We start from the raw sequence: 19,142 nt of genomic DNA on the forward strand, positions 1-19,142 counted from the left end.
CTGCTGCCTCCCAGGGTGGGTGTTAGCAGGAAGTTGGGATTGGAAACAGCTGGGATGTGAACTCAGGGACTGTAAAAATGGGAGGTGGGCATCCCAAGCAGCATCTTAACCTCTGTGCCAATGCCCACCCCAGTGCCACCTGCTTTGCCCTCTGCCCTCCTGTCCTTGTGGCTGCAGCACGGAGCCCGTCATGCTACCTCTGTCCTGCCCATAGCCTCTTAGTCTTCCTGCTCTCGCCTCCCTCCCACGAAGCCTGTTCTAGGCTCAAAGATCTCGAGTCCTGAGCCTGTCCTCAGTTTACTTCTGTCTCTGTCCCCGGCTCCTGCTGGCCTCCCAACCCCATCATCTCCTGGTTTTCTCTCAGCCACACTCCTGCCTCTCCCTGCTGAGCGCTGCTCCTCCATCTATAGCTCCGGCAGCGACTGCAACCCCTCACAGCTTTCAGAGCCTCTCAGTGGACTCAGTCAGCTCCTTGTCCCATTTTCCCTGCGCACGCACTTCCAGCCCTGATGTTTCTCCAGCTCCCTGCTATTCAGAGAAGACGTTCTCAGGTGCTGTCTCCATTTCCTGCCCCACCCGCTGCAAGCTCCAAATTATTGCTCCTTTGAGTAGCCCCTCGATTTCCTGCACCGTCAACCTCATCTTCCTCCCTGGATGCAACACGAGGTTCTCGTGCAGGCTTAAAAAGCCTGCTGCACATCTCGTCCTAGCTATTGGGTTGCAGAGGCCCTTTCAATCGAGTCTGTTGAGAAAGTTGTCTATTCCCTTTATCCGCTTCTTCACTGCTCTCTGGCTTCTACCTTTCCCTGGTTGGCTCCTGCTCTCACTGGTTCCTGGAAACTGGGCTGAGGTCCCCCCCCCCCCAACACACAAGGGGTTTGCAGGGCTCTCCTGAGAGACTCCCCAGGGCTGGAGAGCTGTCAGCCCTCACTGCACCCCCACTCCCAGGTTCTCTGTTCCCCTTGTACTCCTGGTGCTGGTCTTTCTCAAACCACCCATCTCTGTCCTGGGGCCAGCTCTTTTTTTTTTTTTTTTTTAATTTGACAGGCAGAGTTAGACAGTAAGAGAGACAGAGAGAAAGGTCTTCCTTCCGTTGGTTCACCCCCCAAATGGCCGCTATGGCCAGCGTGCTGCGCTGATCCCCAAGCCAGGAGCCAGGTGCTTCTCCTGGTCTCCCATGCGGGTGCAGGGCCCAAGCACTTGGGCCATCCTCCACTGCACTCCTGGGCCACAACAGAGAGCTGGACTGGAAGAGGAGCAACCGGGACAGAACCAGCGCCCCAACTGGGACTAGAACCCAGTGTGCCAGAGCCGCAGGCAGAGGATTAGCCTAGTGAGCCGTGGCACCAGCCCCAGGGCCAGCTCTTTTGCTCTGGGTGTCCTAGGACTGCTCTGTTCTCCCACTGTGCCCCCGTAAGCCCGTGGGTCTGCCCTTTCCAGGACTTGAGTCCACCAGTGATCTTTCACGCCCAGCCCTGCCACTGCTCCCTGCCTCCCAGCAGCCTTTCTGCTCTGACGGAAGCCGGGTCGGCCGGGTCCTCAGGCCGGTTTGGGCAAGTGTGGGGGCCTGGTGGATGCACCTGCCTGGGTCTGTTGTGAGGGCACTGGGAGTCTCCTAGGCTATTGTTTCACTCTCTCCACTACTGTCAATCATTCAATCAGCACATGTTCAGGAGCACTCTTCTAGGCACTGGGGGTACTGCAGGGAAGAAAAGAGGCAGGCTCTGGTCCTCATGGAGACGGACATCACCAAGGCAACTAAGACCCCTGGGGAGAATGCAGAGGCCTGAAGGCGTAGGAACTGTGTGCTGTGTGCATATGTGAGGGTGTGCACGTTAGAGAGCAGAGACTGAGGGCATGGGGGTGGTTAAAGGAGGGGCGAGGATCCGGGGTTGAGGGGTGGCATGTGCAAAGGGCCTGTGAAGTTGAACTCAAAGGAGGCCGTTGCTTTGGCCCGAGCTCCTGCCCTGGGTCCAGCATACTGGACCAAGCCAGAACAAAGTCCCTCGTGCTATGTTGGCATGAACTCACACTGAAGTGTGAAGTGGGCCAGTCTCTAAGACACAGGGGATTCACAGCGGCCAGTCAGAAGGGGCCCAGGTCACTTGAGTCTGCTGCCTGCTGTCGAGAAAGTAACTTTGAAACCACCAGGCTGCGGCTGTGCCGGGTCTGCTCCTCCAGCCTTCTCTGCCTGTGGAGCCCCATCCTGTGCCAGCGCGCTGGAGCCCCTTAGGCACATCACACGTCAGGCTGCTCCGCTGCCAGTAGAAGCCAATTGGATCTCTAGATTTTCTGAGATTTTTTTTTTTGACAGACAGAGTTAGACAGAGAGAGAGAGAGAGAGAGAGAGAGAAAGGTCTTCCTTCCGTTGGTTCACCCCTCAAATGGCTGCTATGGCTGGTGCGCTGCAGCCCGTGCGCTGCGCTGATCTGAGGCTAGGAGCCAGGAGCTTCCTCCTGGTCTCCCATGTGGGTGCAGGGCCCAAACACTTGGACCATCCTCCACTGCCTTCCTGGGTCACAGCAGAGAGCTGGACTGGAAGAGGAGCAACCGGGACAGGATCCAGTGCCCCAACTGGGACTAGAACCCCAGGGTGCTGGTGCCTCAGGCGGAGGATTAGCCTAGTGAGCTGTGGCACCGGCCGACATTTTGGTTTTCAATGGTCCTGAGAGGTCAGCCGTGATCCTTTGCTTGAGGATCGAGGGAAGCAGAGTGAATCAGGAATGGCCCAAAGTAAGGTTATCATGTGTGTGGAGGCAGTGGGGTGCTGAGGCTGAACAGCTCAGGGCTTTGCCAGGACTTGGGGTTTACTCTGAGTGGGGGAAAGGTGGAGGGTTTTGAGCAGAAATGTGACGTGGGCTGGCTGGTGTTTGCAGAGGCTCACTCAGGCTGCCGTGGTGAGGGCAGGCCAAGGGCAGGAAGAGGGGGACCCATTGCAGTAATCTAGACCAGGGACAAGAGCTGGGCTGGGCATAGCGGGGGAGGTGAGAAGCGGTTAGAATCTGTTACCTGTCCTTAGGCTGTACCAACAGGATTGGCTACAGGGCATGAGCAGGTGGGGTGGGTCCACAGATGATGCTGTTTAAGGGCAAATAACCCAGGCTCTGGACTTTTTTGTCTATTTGGCCTCTGCCTCCAGATTGCTCAGTGTGGGTGGCATCTCAGTCAGTTGTATGTTGCTACAACAGGATGCCTGAGACTAGGTAATGTGTAAAGGAGAGAAATTCATCGCTCACCATTCTGCAGGCAGGGAAGTGCTAGACTGAAGGGCTGCATCTGGTGAGGCTGTCTTGCTGCACCGTTGTCACAGGTTATGTGACCAGAGAGCGCCCGCTCCGACCTCTCTTCCTCTTCCACCAAAGCTGCTCCTCCCAGCCTGGGACCCCACCCTCGTCACCTGCCTACCCCTAATTACCTCCCAAAGGCCTCACTTCTGAATACCTTCGACCTGGGAATTTGGAGATTCAGCTTTCAAAATAGGAATTCATGGACACATACAAACCACAGCAGGTGTTTTTGTTTTGTTTTGTTTTGTTTTCTTCCCTGAATTAAATGGATGTCCCTAGTGTTGAGGACTAGAGAAACGTGTTTATTCTGGGGTAGGAAGAAAGGCAGGCTTGGACTGGGGCTAGGGTGTCCACGAGGCCTGGATCCCCAGGTGTGGTGATGCTGGGGACGTTTGTGGTGATGGTGGTGCGGGCGTTGCTGTTGGTCTTAGTGTTGGTGGTGATGTTGATGCTGTTGGTACTGGTGGTGGGGGATGAGAGTGAGTCCCTACCGGCAGGTAGAGCAGGATCTAGATGGTGCTTGGGTGCTACGGGACCAGAGTGGGGTCGGGCGCTGTCGGTTTTCAGAGAAGTCACACCTAATCGTGGTCACACTTTATCTGCTCGCTGTACGTCTGTTCCTTTACTGACAATTCCCTGGATGGTGGCTGTTGACCCCAGAGGGTTAGGGCAAGAGTGGGTGGCTCCTGGAGTGAGTATCAGAACCCATGCTTGGCTCTGGGTGTTCAATGACCCAAGACATCTCCACAACGAGCCAGGGGAATCATGGTACCGTGTGGTAGCAGAAGTTCAAGAAGTCAGCTCCCATTAGATCTCCCCCATAACCTCTTACACATATAGCAAGGCCTGCCTCCACCCCGCCCCCAGAGTTTCCTGGAGTGTGTGTGAGAGGTGTTGGACTTCCCTAAGTGTGGGCAGAGATGGAGAAAGACCATCCTGGGTGAGACATCGCTGTGCTATTTTTCACTTCACGCTCCCGTTGCCTGGGAAATGTTCTTCCTTATGGTGGGAATCGGCTGGCTCCCACACTCTCTGTCCAGACTAGCTTTCTCTCATGATGTCCATGCCTCCTGATATTCTTGTGGCTAGGAAGTAGTATGTCTGGAGTGAATGAAATCTTGTCTCCATAACACATCAGCTTCCAATTTCATAGCTTGAGATGGGAGTAAGAGCGCCAATCTCTTAGGTTAAGAATAAAAGAGGGGCCGGCGCTGTGGCACAGCGGGTTAATGCCCTGGCCTGAAGCGCCAGCATCCCACGTGGGTGCCGGTTCTAGTCCCGGCTGCTCCTCTTCTGATCCAGCTCTCTGCTATGGCCTGGGAAAGCAGTAGAAGATGGCCCAAGTCCTTGGGCCCCTGCACCCGTGTGGGAGACCCAGAAGAAGCTCCTGGCTCCTGGCTTCGGATCAGTGCAGCTCTAGCCGTTGTGGCCATCTGGGGAGTGAACCTTCGGATGGAAGACCTCTCTCTCTGTCTCTACCTCTCTCTGTAACTCTTTCAAATAAATAAAAAAAGATCTTTAAAAAAAAAAGAATAAAATGAGATAAAGTGCATGGAAGCATCCTGTGTGGTTCTAGGGCATAAAATTGATGCCTGATTAATGTTTACAGAATGGAGCATGCCCTACTTTCTAGGAGCTGTTGAGTTTGCATGAGGGCACTGAGCAGACTTCTCAGAGTGGCACTGGCATTGGGTTCACAGAAAGCAGCTGGAAAGTGCATTTTTGGAGAGAGGTCTTGGAGCTAAGCTCCCCAAGGCCTGGCGCTGGGGCTGAACTTGCTACAGCTGCAGGTAAGGCAGTTTCCAGAGTGTGCATGACAGGGAGATCCGAGATCCCAGGAACCGCACACCCTGCCCCAGCAATGCTGAGTCAGAGCTCTGTTTTCCTCTAAGGGAGCATTCCCCTGAACGACAGGCCTGGACAGGGCCGGCGCCTAGCTCTGTGTCGTGGGAGCAGCTTGGAGCCCTGTCTGACCCTCCCATTCCTGCAGGGAGGCGCCCAGGAGCCTCAGTTCCGGTTGCTAGCAAGAAAAGAAACGTGACTTCCGTGTGCTGGGTGGCTGCTGTTAGGTTCCTTGCCACGACTCAGTTTTTCTGTTGAAAAAAGGCTTAGTAGGTGCCTGGGATCCTGCTCAAGGGCCCAGGGCTCCCCTCCCCTGCTGTATCCCTTCATTCCAGTGGAGGTTGGGGAAGGAAGGGTTAGATCCATTCCTGGGCCTTTCAGAAACAATGGTCACATGGCCATTTAGAAAGATTAAGTTCTGCCTAAGAGCTCATGGCCATTTCCATAATGTGCCCCAAAGTATTCTAGAATAAAAAAGAGGAAAATGGGGCTGGTGCCATGGCACAGTGTGTTAATCCTCTGCCTGCTGCACTGGTATCCCATATGGGCACAGGTTCTAGTCCTGACTGCTCCTCTTCCCATCCAGCTCTCTGCTATGGCCTGGAAAAGCAGTAGAAGATGGCCCAAATCCTGGGGCCCCTGCACCCATGTGGGAGACCAGGAAGAAGCTCCTGGCTCCTGGCTTCGGATCAGCGAAGTGCTGGCCATAGCGGCCATTTGGGGAGTGAACCAACGGAAGGAAGACCTTTCTCTCTGACTCTTCCTCTCACTGTCTGTAACTCTACCTCTCAAATAAAATAAAATCTTAAAAATAAAAAGAGGAAAATGGACAGAAGAAGGCCGAGGACAGGGCCGATGTCCCAATCAAGTGGCTCCCTGCTTCGCTGAGCTCTGGATCCCACAGGAACTGGCCTGCAGTGGGGTAGCTTCCCTGTTGTCCACTGGCCACAGCTTCCGTGGGCAAGAAGCACTGTGCTGGCTTCGCGTGCTTCCAGTGTCAGAAACACAGACTTGAGACTTCCTACATTGTGCAGAATAGAGAAGGCACTCACTGTGCACCATGAGATTCTGAGTTGTGGCCACCGGGGGTTACAGTAACTGATCTTTAGGGTCAGATTCTAAGAGTAGATGCAAAGGAGCATGATTTTCTAGCTGACAAATGAGCAAATGCAGATGGCAATTACTGCACACAAAGCGCATTCAGGAGGACACTGAGGCCCCTGTGGGGCCCGGAGTCTCTTTTTCAGTCTTCTCGCATACAAGAGATGATTGGCGTGAGCCTGGCTGGTTCAGGAGCTAGACACAGATGTGTGCTTGCAGCTGTACTTACACTTGTGGAGCTGTCGGGACAAAACAGCATACTGCGCCCTAGTGAGCGACTGATTCAGCAGAGGCAGCTGACTGCCCACCAGCGGCTGCGAGTCCGCTCGGACAGAGCAGCCTAAGATAAAGGAAGTGCTGTGAGACATGTGAGGGCCGCAGCTGATCTGTAACGGAGTGTTTTACACGTATGGTGGCTGTACGGCATAAGAAATTCTTTTGTATAGTATTTGTCTTTCATTTATTAATTAAAGTTTAGAAAAGAATGGAGGCACCTTTCAATTAAAAACATATGTGGGGCCAGCAGTGTGGTGCAGCAGGTTAAGCTGCTGCCTGCAACGCCGGCACCCCATATGAGTGCTGGTTTGAGTCCCAGCTGCTCTACTTCCTATCTAGCTCCCTGCTAATGTAGCTGGGAAAATAGCAGAAGATGGCCCAAGTACTTGGATCCCTGCACCCATATGGCAAATGTGGATAAAGATTCTGGCTCCTGGCTTTGGCCTAGTGCAGCCATAGCCATTGTGGCCATTTGGGGAGTGAACCAGTGGATGGAAGAAGCCTCTCTTTCTCTCTTTCTCCCTCTCCCTCTCTCCTTCCCTTCTTCCATCCTTCCCTCCCTCCCTCCCTCTGTAATTCTACTTTTTAAATAGAAATAAATCTTCAAACACATGTAGGGGCAGGCATTTGGCCCAGGATGTCAAACACCGCTTGGGATGCCTCCATCCCCTGTTGAGTGCCTCACTTTGAGTCCTGGCCCTGTGCCTGATTCCAGCTCCCTGCTAATAAGCGCCCTGGGAGGCCGCAGGTATTGGCTCAAGTAGCTGGGTTCCTACCAACCATGTGGGAGAACGGGACTGGGTTCCTGGTTTCAGCCTGGCCCAGGCCCAGCTGTTGGGGGCATCTGGGGGCATGAACCAGTGGCTGAGAGCTCTGTGTCTGTCTCTCTGCCTCTTAAATACGTACATGTATACAGGGAGAGGAAGTGAGAGAGAAGTCTGCCCAGAACCTAAGGTAAGGGATACAGGGCATTAAATACAGTTCTGCCCCTCTTATCTTGCTTTCCTTACCTTCCTATCCATACACATGACCTTGGTGAAGTCCCATTTCCCGGAGCTCCTGCAAAGAAGTTGTGAAACATCCCCCAGGAACTCGGAGCTGCGGTCTGGAACAGCAGTGAGTGGAGCTCAGGAGCAGGGACAGGGCGTCTGGGGCCTCTACCCTGCTGCTCTCCTCCTGCTTGGTCTGGTTTCTGCTGGTCTAAGGTGATGAGGACGTGAGTCCAGGCCCCGGGAAACCCCTGCCCTGTCCTCGGCTCATGCGGTGGGAGTCCAGGGGGAGGTGGCCTCTGGGAGTACGTGAGATGGGCAAACGCTGGCTGCTCAGACCAGGTCCTGAGGACGGCCCACAGGTGGCACCCACATCTGACCCTTGACGCCTGGGCACCCACCCTACTAGGATGGGGGAAACACATGCGGCTCAAGCAGGGGTCTCCTCCAGCCCCTTTCTTTCCCTGAGGACCCCCTTTGTAATGGTGGCCGCAGTGGTGGGCAGCACTTGCAGGCCTCGGGCTGAGGAACTAGCAGAGCAGGAAGAGGACAAGGCTGGAGAGAGACAGGAGGCTGGGGTGTAGGCAGGGCCCTGAAGGCTCTGCTGGAAACGTGGGACTCTGTTTAAAGCAGGGACATGGCCTGGTCAGATGCGGTTCTCATACATAGCACTGGGACCCAGCTATAGTGCTGGGCGATGGCCTCAGCGCTCAGGCCACCAGGAAATCCGTTATGTGTGGGGCCTGGCAGGGGAATCCAGCTTGGTTGGAGGTGGCAGGTCTGTCCAGTGGGCTCCTTGCCGTGTCACTCCCCCCTGACCCTGTCCTCCCCAACGTCTGCTCTCTGGGCTCTAGTCACATGCTAGCTATTTTGAATTTCTTGAAAGAGCTTCTTCATTCTCTCCTGCCTGTGGGTCTTTCTGGACACTTCCACAAAGGCAAACCAGCAACCTCACTTGGTGGTGCCTGCTCCTTCCTTAAGGGACACTTCTGCAGTCCCATCCTGGGCCAGGCCCCAGGGGCCCCTTGCAGTGCTTTTATTAATTGATTGATTGATTGATTGATTGCCAGGCAGAGTTAGTGCAAGAGAGAGAGAGAGTTATAGGCAGTGAGAGAGAGACAGAAAGGTCTTCCTTCCGTTGGTTAACTCCCCTAATGTCCACCATGGCTGGTGCTGTGCTGATTTGAAGCCAGGAGCTGGGTGCTTCCTCCCGGTCTCCCATGCAGGTGCGGGGACCCAAGCACTTGGGCCATCCTCCACTGCCCTCTGGGGCCACAGCAGAGAGCTGGCCTGGAAGAGAAGCAACCGGAACTAGTACCCAGGCCCCAGCCGGGACTAGAACCTGGGGTGCTGGTGCCACAGGTGGAGGATTAGCCAAGTGAGCCACGGCACCGGCCTGCAGTGCTTTTTGAAACATTTACCTCATTTGTAATTATATGGGTGGGGTGTGTGCATGGCTAAAGTATCTTGGCTTTGTTTTGTGGAGCCAGTCCCCCTCCACTCTCAGTCTATGTCCTTTGTGTTATGTTCCAATCCTGGGCTCTTAATCTGGCCATGTGACCTAGGCTAGGCATTGGTACGGTCCACCCTGTTAGCTTCAGCGATTGGAGAATGGGCAGGTGATGTAAATAAGCACTCCCTAACGACGGCTAAGAGAACTCTCTTCCTGGTTTGGGTTTTCCCCTGGTCCAAGGTGGTGGTGATGTGACTCTGAAGCTGTCTGAGCCACCCTGAGTGGCCTGAGAACTCACTCATCCCCGAGGTGCTGAGCCAGGAAGTGGCTCCCGGTCACCGTATTTATGCTCAGACTCGAGCTGTAAGCAAAGCCAAACCTATCTGTGCACACTGCTGCCTCAGTGTCAAGACATTCCTGTTGAAAACAGATCCCCTTGGGTTGTATTTGCCGTCAGTTGCAACTGAAAGATCTAAATGATAGTCCTGGACTTGGCTCCATGCCTGGTGCAAAGAAATGTGCGATATGTGAATGAACAAACCAGCAGCGGGGTCTCAGGGCTTCTCCAGGCCCACCCATTCTCTCTGAAGACCTCAAGTGAGGCAGCAGGTTCTGTGCTTTCTGGGTGATGGTCTTCTTAGAACAGCCCATTGGAATCAAGGTTCTTTAGAGCACAGAAATTCAACTATAAGAAGCTAGTCACTTGTAGGTTGTGACAGAAGGAGTCTTGGGGAAGATTTGTTGCTCAGTGAGATTTTGAGTACCTGAAGTTCTCTTAACAAGATTCCTTTGGCTTATGGGTCTGAGAACTATTAAGAATTCTGTGTGAATAGATTTCTGTATTTGCTTGTATGAGTTTAAAGAAACTCTGAAAAGATATATAAGACGCTGATAAAGGTGGTTAACTGTAGAGTGCTGGGATGGGGACCAGCCCAGGGGAGGGCCATCAGGTACAGGAATGAGAATTTTTTTTTTTTTAAATTTAAGATTTATTTGTTTGAAAGAAAGAGAGTGAGTGCACGCACATGTTTCCATCTGCTGGTTCACTTCCCAAATGGTCTCAAAGGCTCAGAATTCTTACCCTATTTGAATTCTGAGCCATCTGAGAGTGGTGTCTTCACAAACATTAAACTATAAAAAAGATACACCCTGAGAGTACAGAACCACTGAGAGCCATTATCAGCTCTTCTCAGCTGGGAGGACATTTATTCATTAGCTCATTTTCCAAGTGGGATGCCTGGTTTCAGTGGGGGTGCGGTGGGAGTGTGGTGTGGTGGTGGTGGTGGTGGTAGGGGGAAGTGATGTGCTGCAAAGGAGGGGTCTGAACTGGTTGAGGAAGGGGAGTTGGAAAGAGGGATGCAGAGCACAGGGGAACTCTGGAGAGGTCTGGCCTGGGCAGGTCACCCAACCCAACAAGGTGAGAGGAGAATCAGGTAGGTCTTTCTCAGGGACGCATCTACCCCTGGTTGGATTTGATAATTTCCAGCACTCTTCGTATCTTAAAAATGTCCCTTCAAATACCATATGTTCTCTCTGATCTGTGATAACTAATAGAGCATCTAAAATAAATTCTGTAGAAGTGAAATTGACACTTTGAGAAGCAATGACTTGTACAACTCTTGTCTCAACTGTGGAGGAACAGTTTTTTTTTTTTTTTTTGTTCTTCATACTATTTGTTGAATTCTTTGCTTAACATAGAGTTAGTCATATGTGTATAAAGTCAATTGAATTTGATCTCAGTAAAAAATAAGAGTGTGAATAAGAGAGGGAGAAGGGGCTGGTGCCGCGGCTCAATAGGCTAATCCTCCACTTGCGGCACCCGCACACCAGGTTCTAGTCCCGGTCAGGGCACCGGATTCTGTCCCGGTTGCCCCTCTTCCAGGCCAGCTCTCTGCTGTGGCCAGGGAGTGCAGCGGAGGATGGCCCAAGTGCTTGGGCCCTGCACCCCATGGGAGACCAGGAGAAGCACCTGGCTCCTGCCTTCGGATCAGCGCGGTGTGCTGGCCGCAGTGCGCCAGCCGTGGCGGCCATTGGAGGGTGAACCAATGGCAAAGGAAGACCTTTCTCTCTGTCTCTCTCTCTCACTATCCACTCTGCCTGTAAAAAAAAAAAAAAAAAAAAAAAAAAAAAAAAGAGGGAGGAGGAAGTCTGTAACTCTGTAACTGTAAAGCTGTATAGCTCTGCATACATTCCTATGGACTTCTTTTTTTTATTTTATTTATTTTTTTGACAGGCAGAGTGGACAGTGAGAGAGACAGAGAGAAAGATCTTCCTTTGCCATTGGTTCACCTCCAATGGCCGCCGCAGCCGGTGCGCTGCGGCCGGTGCACGCGCTGATCCAATGGCAGGAGCCAGGTGCTTCTCCTGGTCTCCCATGGGGTGCAGGGCCCAAGCACTTGGGCCATCCTCCACTGCACTCCCTGGCCACAGCAGAGAGCTGGCCTGGAAGAGGGGCAACTGGGACAGAATCCGGTGCCTCGAGCAGGACTAGAACCCCGTGTGCCGGCGCCACAAGGCGGAGGGTTAGCCTAGTGAGCCGCAGCGCCGGCACCTATGGACTTACTTCTAAGGGTACAGTTTAAAAACTTGCCATGGGACCCCAAATCCCATTAAACTGGGTGGTAAAAATGCTGTCTTAAGTGTTAAGAGGATGAAATTAAGTGATCATATAGATAGGATTAAGTGTTAAAGGGGTCATATAAATATAAAGGAGTCATATAAATAAGTGTCTGGTAATAATAATAGAATTAAAAGTGAGATTGTTCCAACAAGGGAAGCAGTCCACACAGCAGACTCATAGAATGACAATCACTCTAAACAGCACTCTGACCTCAGAATCAGTCCTTATGGCATTCTGGTCTGGCTGAAAAGCTCATGAGAGGATTTCAGGCATGGAAAGCCAAGACACTGTGGCAAAAAATGTTCTGCATAAAGGATCTCTGTGATAGAGACCCCCAGTGCAAAGAAGTGGCCATTAAAGAAGGATGTACCTTTCTCTGAAGGGAGGAGAGAACTTCCACTTTGCTTATGTCTTGTCTAAATACTAATGGAGACTGGATTCAAAAGGCTTCCACAGCCTTGGCAGCTCATGTCAAGAGCCTAGGGTGATCACTGACATCATACATTTTAGAGTGTTAACTGTTAATTAACAATAGGAGTCACTGTGCACTTACTTCCCATGTAGGACCTCTGTCCTCAATGAGTTGTATTATGAGAATTAACTGTAAAACTTGTTCTCAAACAGTTTGTGTGTGTGTGTATGTGTGTGCAAATTGTTTAAATCTTTACTTGGTATGGAGCTGGTTTGTGTATAAAGGTAATTCAAAATGAATCTTAATGGAGATTGGGACTGGGAATGGGAGGATGAGGTGAGGTGGGAAGAATCACTATATTCCATTGTACTTATGAAATTTGTATTCCTTAAATAAAAGGTTTATTTGGGGGAAACAAGCCCTTAACACCCACTCTGTGTCTATAGGCATGTCCTTCCAGTGCGCTGAGACTAGTGACTCATCCGTGAAATGAAGGGGCTGGATCAATGACACTGTCTAAAGTATTTCCGGTCTGGGTGCTCTCATTCTAGGATAACATCTCCCCATGCCCCTGTTAGCCCCCTTCCTGTTCAGGAAAGACAGAGTTATAACCAAGCAGCCACCATGTGCCTTCATGACATCCCAATCCTAATCATGGAAGAGAGGTTTGCAGTCAAAGCATCCACCAAAGGCATTCAGTTCCTTCTTGTGTTTAGATATCACTCAAAGAGCAGGTGGTGCATCAGCCAAGCGTGCAGTTAGTGTACTTCCTGCACCACGCACCAGCACACTCTGGGCTCCCTTGTGGGCCTAATAATACCCTTGTGATACAACAAGGGCCCTTGCTGGCCACGTGACTTCAGCAGAGCAGAACACCTGTGCTGGTGATTGACCATGTCCCTAGAAATGCTGCCACCCCTGGCCTCAGCAATGCACACAGGGCAGGAAGGCCCTCACCTTAGGAAGATAGTGGTCATGGGTCAGCCAGGTGGGCGAGGCAGCATTTGAGGATGACTGGAAGCACCCAGATGTGGTGTGGGTGTGGGTGGGGCAGCCAGACTGGTCTGCAGGGCTGCAGATTGTGCTCAGGCTCAAGGTCACAGGGTCGGTTAACAGCACGAAGGCAGGGGGCCCAGTTGGAACATTCATGCACGGCTTCAGTTTAGATTTGGATTTTACGGCAAAGGAGACAATAAATGCAGGCACAGGGATGCAGTGAGAGGATGGAGCGAGGCTCATGCTCATCATACCACTCGCGAGTGTCAGCTCCTGGCCCCCAGCCCCTCCAGGCAGTGCAAGAACAGTAGCAGCTGCTCACAGATGGGAGAACACAGTGCAGCAGACATGCTGTTTAATCCCTGTAGAACCCATCTCTTGTAATGTGTAGGCACAAAACAGAATGGAACTCTTTATGTAGTTTGTCTATTATCTATAAGGGCACTTCCAAGAGTTTAAAATGGAATTGCGAGTTTATTTGGGTGCAAAAAAATTGTTTAAACCCAAGAATTTTTTTCCATAATATGCATTTCTCATGAAGTCTTTGAAGGCCTCTTATAGATGACATATGTAATCAGCTCTGTAATTACCTTATTATATGGCCTGTACTTTTGTTAACATGTTTGCTCAATGTAACAGCTGAAATAATGGAAGAATTTTTATGACCTTGTCTTGAGATATTTTGTAAATGATTGGGAGTCACAAGTGGAGCAAACCAGGCTGCCTTCGCTGGAGGCTCTGCGGGGAAATGGCTGGCCCCAGGGAGCCCTCCTCGCAGGTGCTGGGCTCTGGCTGCCCAGGCAGCCACCAGGAAATTGGAATGACTGCTGAAGAGCCAACTCGGGTACCTTCTTGCAGCCTGAGCGCAGGGCTGTGGCACTGACCCTTCACCTCTGTCACCCTCTGCCTCTCAGCTGCCCCGCTGGGTGTCACCAGGCAGGCAGGCAGGACAGGACTGCCTGAACTCATAACCTGCACCCCTGTTTCTTTTTGAAATATGACTTTGACTCCTCTTACTCTGTGTTTCTCATGTATTTTTCATTTCCCTTTTTCTCGCCTGTCTGGGAGGAATAGGAATCTCCTAACCAGTTCACTTTCCCCCTCCCCTTCTTCCATGGAGCCCTTGGCAGAAGTCTGCTGATTGAGGTTATGGCTTACGCGTCTGTCTGCAGTCTCCAGTGGTGCCAAACCAAAGGGAGGGGGTTGAGACACTTAAGCTACAGCAGGGAGAGGTGAGGAGGGAGCCACGTGTTTGTTTTTCTTTCTCTTTTCCTTTTTATTTCTGTGATCTTCAGAAGTTACTTTGGCAACCTGACCCAGAGCAGTGGACTTCTATGAAATACCATGTATCTACAGTACGAGTTACACTATATAAGAAGGGAAGTTGGTAAACAAAATGAGTTTGGGCTTTGAAGTCAAACAAATTTGGGTTAAAATTTTAACTTAGGTTTAGCTGAAGAGGATAACTTTTAGTAGAGAAATAACTATTAAATTTGACTCAAGAAGCGATGAAAGTATTATTTTATCCCATTCCCTGTAGTTTCTTGTATGTCTGATGTATTTCACAATCAAAATTTGAAAAAACCAATAATGCTTAACAAATACATTCTTCTTTCCATTCTTTTAGGGAAAAAATTAGTCATTCTCAACCATAGCTGGTCCTAATATAAATTGATATCTTAAAAGGGGAAATTGGCAGTCATGTAAATTAAAAATGTGCATATGCTATGACCAAGCAACTCGACTTTTTATTTTTTGGGGCTTAAAAGAACCACCATTTCCTTGTATTGCCCAATTTTGTGGTGCGTGAATTCAGACAGGCTCTCCCGGGCAACTCTCCTGTTCACTGGCCGAAGTTACTTGCTGGTATTTAGATGGCAGATGGGCAGTTCCGGGTGGTTCAAGGGGGGCTTCACTCATGTTGCAAAGACTGGGCTCCTTTGGCACCATCAGCTGTGGTGCTTACATGTGGCCTCTTTAGCAGGCTGATCTCAGAATAGTTGGCTTTATTATGCAACGCCTTATTCATGGCCTCCCTGCTCAGAATATGGTCCACAAATCAGCAGTTAGATATCACGAAGGAGCTTGTTAGAAATGCAGACTGTGGCCAGTGATCTCACGTTTAACAGTCTAGGAAATACTAGTAAGTATGTGTACAGATATATGTGCAGAGATTTTCCCTGAAGCATTGTTTATAACAGAACTATTTTAAAACAGAAATCTCCACAAACAGAAGAATAGCTAAAGAAATCAGTAACATCCACACCATGAATACAATGGAGTCAAGATAAGAAATGAGATGAATATATGAACACTGGCATGGAGAGATGTTCATGACACGGTGTTTAATTAAAAAGAAACAAATGGCAGAATATGAATATATAAAGATGTACATATATTTACAGCAGAGCTCAATTTAGATAAGAAAGTGACTTCAACAAATAGTTCTATCATCTATCTATCAAAAAATTCAACAAGGAGGGACACGAGTGACCAGTGTTTCTCTTTTGGAGGGTGGAGGCGTTTCTGCTTTTTAATACATTGTATTTCAATGCACCCAAGTGTGAGAGTATAAGATAATTTTTGATTTTCCATGCAATTAAAAAAAACCTCTAAAAAACAAAAGTGAGCCTCTGTACTCTGGAAATATTTGTGCTGAACAATCACGCTCAAAGGTCGTGAAGATACGGTTTCCTGGTCTCACAGTGCCTGTCAGCACAAACCCACTCACCCTGCCAGTTTCCTCCGGCTCTGCCAAGGTCGGCACCTTGATTTCTAATCAATTGTTGTAAACGAGGAATCATCTCATTGCTCCCCTTTATATCCACTTAGATTCGTTGAAGTGCTTAAGGTTCCATTTCACAAATGAACCAGTTAAAATGTTCCAGTTTTCTTCCCAAGATGTGACTGCAAGCTGAAAGTGACAAGTGCTTCTGTGTAGAAAGGGTTACTAACCTTCCCCAGCAGGACTCAAGGACTTGTGCCTATCCTTTCCTAAAAACAAGGACAGGTGGATTCGACGAGGGAGGATTTCTATTTTCAGCCAGAGAAAAACACTTAACTCCACCACTGTGGTTTATTGTTAACAACAGCAGACAGATTTTGATGAGAAATGGAACAGATGTTTTAGAAAATTGCTCTGCTCTGGGAGCTTTTCCCGGGGCAGCAGAGCCCAACAAAGAAATGAGATCTGGTTTTTGGAGCAGGTCTGCCCCCTATGGGTGAGATTATCAATTTATTAGTTTGGCTTAGTCTACAGGGCCAGGAATCCTGTGTCTTTTCAAATCACTTAATCCTTGGAGGCGTACTTGTCCCTTTATTCTTCCTTGTATTAGCTCTCCCACTGAAGGCCTGATTCAGGGCCTCTCCTTTGCTGGGTCCCTCAGGCCTCAGGGATGGCTTAGACTGTGAGTTGATGACTCAACAGCTGACCCGAAATCACAGTCAGAATTTCAGACTGTAAAAGGGGAAGTTGAAGTGATGTGCTTTCCTTTGTCCTGTCTGGGAGCAGAGTATATTTCTAGCACAAGTACTGACACATACACTTCCATTTTGGTCACGTTATAATCAATTACGAGCAACAGGGGATATCCAGTGTTGAATTTCACTAGGTTGCGAAATAGCCTAAATGTACCATTGGCCTGTAGATTTAGATGTCTAGCATTGGACACAAAGACGCCTGACCTAAAAGACCAATTATTCAAATTCTTTAGGAAACGACCCATGTTTTACCAATCCCTACTCCTCTCTGAAAACTATCACCTCTGGGCCCTATTGTCAAAACCTGGCCCTGGGCATTTAAGTGAAATGCACTGTGCTTTAAAGGTTCCCATTAAATGAGTCACATTGGTTCCGTAGCTGTAAGATGAAACTGCTGGGAAGAAACAGTGTTTGGGGCAAACTAGGAAGAATGTTCAAGGCGCAGACGTATCTAGAATCATGGCGTAAGTCATTTTGAGAAGTGCATTTTTCCACTAAACAGAAAGCTCAGCAAATCATGCATGCTAAGCAGTTACTATGTACCGAAGGCCTTGCTAAATGTCCTATCTGGATTACTTTTATTTTTAACTACTTCCTCCAGCATTAACCTCTCTGAAGTGAGGATTGTTGTCTATCTCAGTTGCATTGGTTTGGGAGAAGCAGTTTAGTGAGGGTAAGTGATCTGTAGAAGATCGTGCATGCCTGGAGTCAGGTGCAGGCAGTCAAGGCCTGTGCTCTGAGCTAACCTAACACAGCTGGTTTAGGGTCAGACTCTGCTGCTCAGCAGGCACAAAGGCAAGAAGCGGCATGCAGCTCCATTGTGAGGACACAGCAGTGGGCCTCATGAGAACATACATCATCCACGTCGCTAGAGGTCAGGCCATGGGTGATACAAATCCTTTTTTTCGCTCCCTTGGTTCCTCAGTGTATCTGGGACATTTTGGAGTAAGTTTTGTGCTGGTAACTCAGTTAAATACCTACAATCCTTACATAAAAGCTGAGTGGAAATAAGCCCACGTGGTCTTTAGTGCACAGTCAGCTGTGGAGGGAAACCCAGGCCAGAGGGAAGGGACCTGAAAGGCATTTTTGTGTGCTTCCGGCACCAGATGCGCAGGCTGCAGGTATTTATAATAGGATATGCCTCATTCTAGTAGGAAAAATCTTGTTTAATCCACCTTCCCTCAAGAAAAATGTAAAGATGAGGCATTCTATTCCTTGAGAGCAAACCTGTAGTAATTTTCCCCATATATTTTGTCAACCTCAATTTAAAGTCTTGAATTTAAGAACTTACATTGGCTTCTAAGTTAAGTTTCTCTATTGACACAATTGTTTTCCATTCATTTTCTAGTGTCATGCTTCGTACATCACATTGTGACCAAGTACTGGTCTTCTCAATGGAAGATGCAGCCAATGACATTTCTTAGTTGGCCACACTCTTAGAGGTGCTTCTCCTAGTGGCAAAGGATTTGCCTTGTCTAGATTTGGAGTTTGCTATTATTTTGTGTGTAAGGTGAACGGGTCATTATGGGACTCAAAAATTAAACTTGGCATTGACACCATGTTGTTTCTAGGAACTAACAGAAATGTTAATGACAAAACACAGTCCTAAATAAAATAATCATTTTAGAAAGATTGCACAAGACAAGAGATTCATGAACATTTAATCCTGGAAAGGACATTAAAACCACTTAGTATGAGGCTGACATTTGGCCCTGGTGGGTAAGATACCCATGTCAGAGTGTCTGGGACTCAAAACTCACCTTTTGGCTAATGCAGACGCTAGAGGCAAAAGTGATGGCTCAGGTAGTTGGGTTCCTACCATTCACATGGGAGACCCAGAATTGAGTTCCTGACTCCTGGCTTCAGCCTCACCCAGCGGCATTTGGGGAATAAATCAGTGATTGAAGTTTCTCTCTCTCCCTCTCTCCCTCTCTTTTTTTTTCTCTCTCTTGTCTTCCCTACCCCACCTGTTTCTCAAGTAAATAATTTTTTTAAAATACCACTGAGTTCCTCATGGTTTCTATACTGCAAGAAGAGCTCTGGAGAGGAACATATTTGTATAGAGGTGATGATTAAAGCTCAGAGAAAAGTGATATGTCCACGGCCTTATTGGTGTTAGTGGCTTTCAACTTTAGCTACACTCTAGGATAACTGGGAATTTGAAAAAAGTGCCAATGCTCGGGCTTTACTGCAGGCAAATTAATCAGACTTTCTGGACCAGCTCTTCAGCTGATTCAATCTAAAGCCATGGCTGAGAACCACTGAGCTAGACAAGAACCCAGGCCCCAATCCTGTGCCCGGGTTATCAAATCCACAGCGCCCTCTCCTTCCCTATCCCTGAGCCCATGGCAGACATGACTAGTGGATTATGGAGCTCTCTCCTCTGTGCCTAACCTGGCCTTCCTCTCATCCTGCTCCTGGAAGCTACCACCTTTCCATAAGCATTGTGAGACAGCCCGAAACCCAGCCAAACATGGGCACTATATCTTGCTTCCTTGAAACGAAACCACACAAAATATGTGAAAATACTGTTCTGGCAAAACTGAGCATGTATATTCACAGTCCTGACTATTCACCAGTTAGGCCATCAGGTCTTTGCAGGGGAATACCAGCGTGCAAGCCCGTGTTACTCAATTGCAACTCTGTTCTTGTGCATCTCACAGAGAGCTACTTCTCCTTCCCCTTA

At 49.4% G+C, this 19,142-nt stretch overlaps 1 protein-coding gene and 1 long non-coding RNA gene across 6 annotated transcripts in view; one reads left to right on the forward strand and one right to left on the reverse strand.

The window, feature by feature from the left end:
* Positions 1-19,142, reverse strand: part of CCNE2 (cyclin E2) — a 651,763-nt gene that overhangs the window by 354,024 nt on the left and 278,597 nt on the right. The gene's annotated exons all lie outside the window — the stretch shown is intronic.
* LOC149126279 (uncharacterized) overlaps positions 1-19,142 on the forward strand; it is a 37,018-nt gene that overhangs the window by 12,799 nt on the left and 5,077 nt on the right. Inside the window, exon 1 of one of the 2 annotated variants that reach the window (XR_016235842.1) lies at positions 15,226-16,920. The exons of the other annotated variant lie outside the window; for it this stretch is intronic. This is a non-coding gene — a long non-coding RNA (uncharacterized LOC149126279). Of the gene's footprint in view, positions 1-15,225; positions 16,921-19,142 lie in introns of those variants that run through there. 2 annotated transcript variants of the gene reach the window in all.

Source organism: Oryctolagus cuniculus, chromosome 6 (assembly GCF_051225735.1).
Source record: "Oryctolagus cuniculus isolate XC-2025 breed Fujian yellow rabbit chromosome 6, ASM5122573v1, whole genome shotgun sequence".
NCBI classification, from domain to species: Eukaryota; Metazoa; Chordata; class Mammalia; order Lagomorpha; family Leporidae; genus Oryctolagus; species Oryctolagus cuniculus.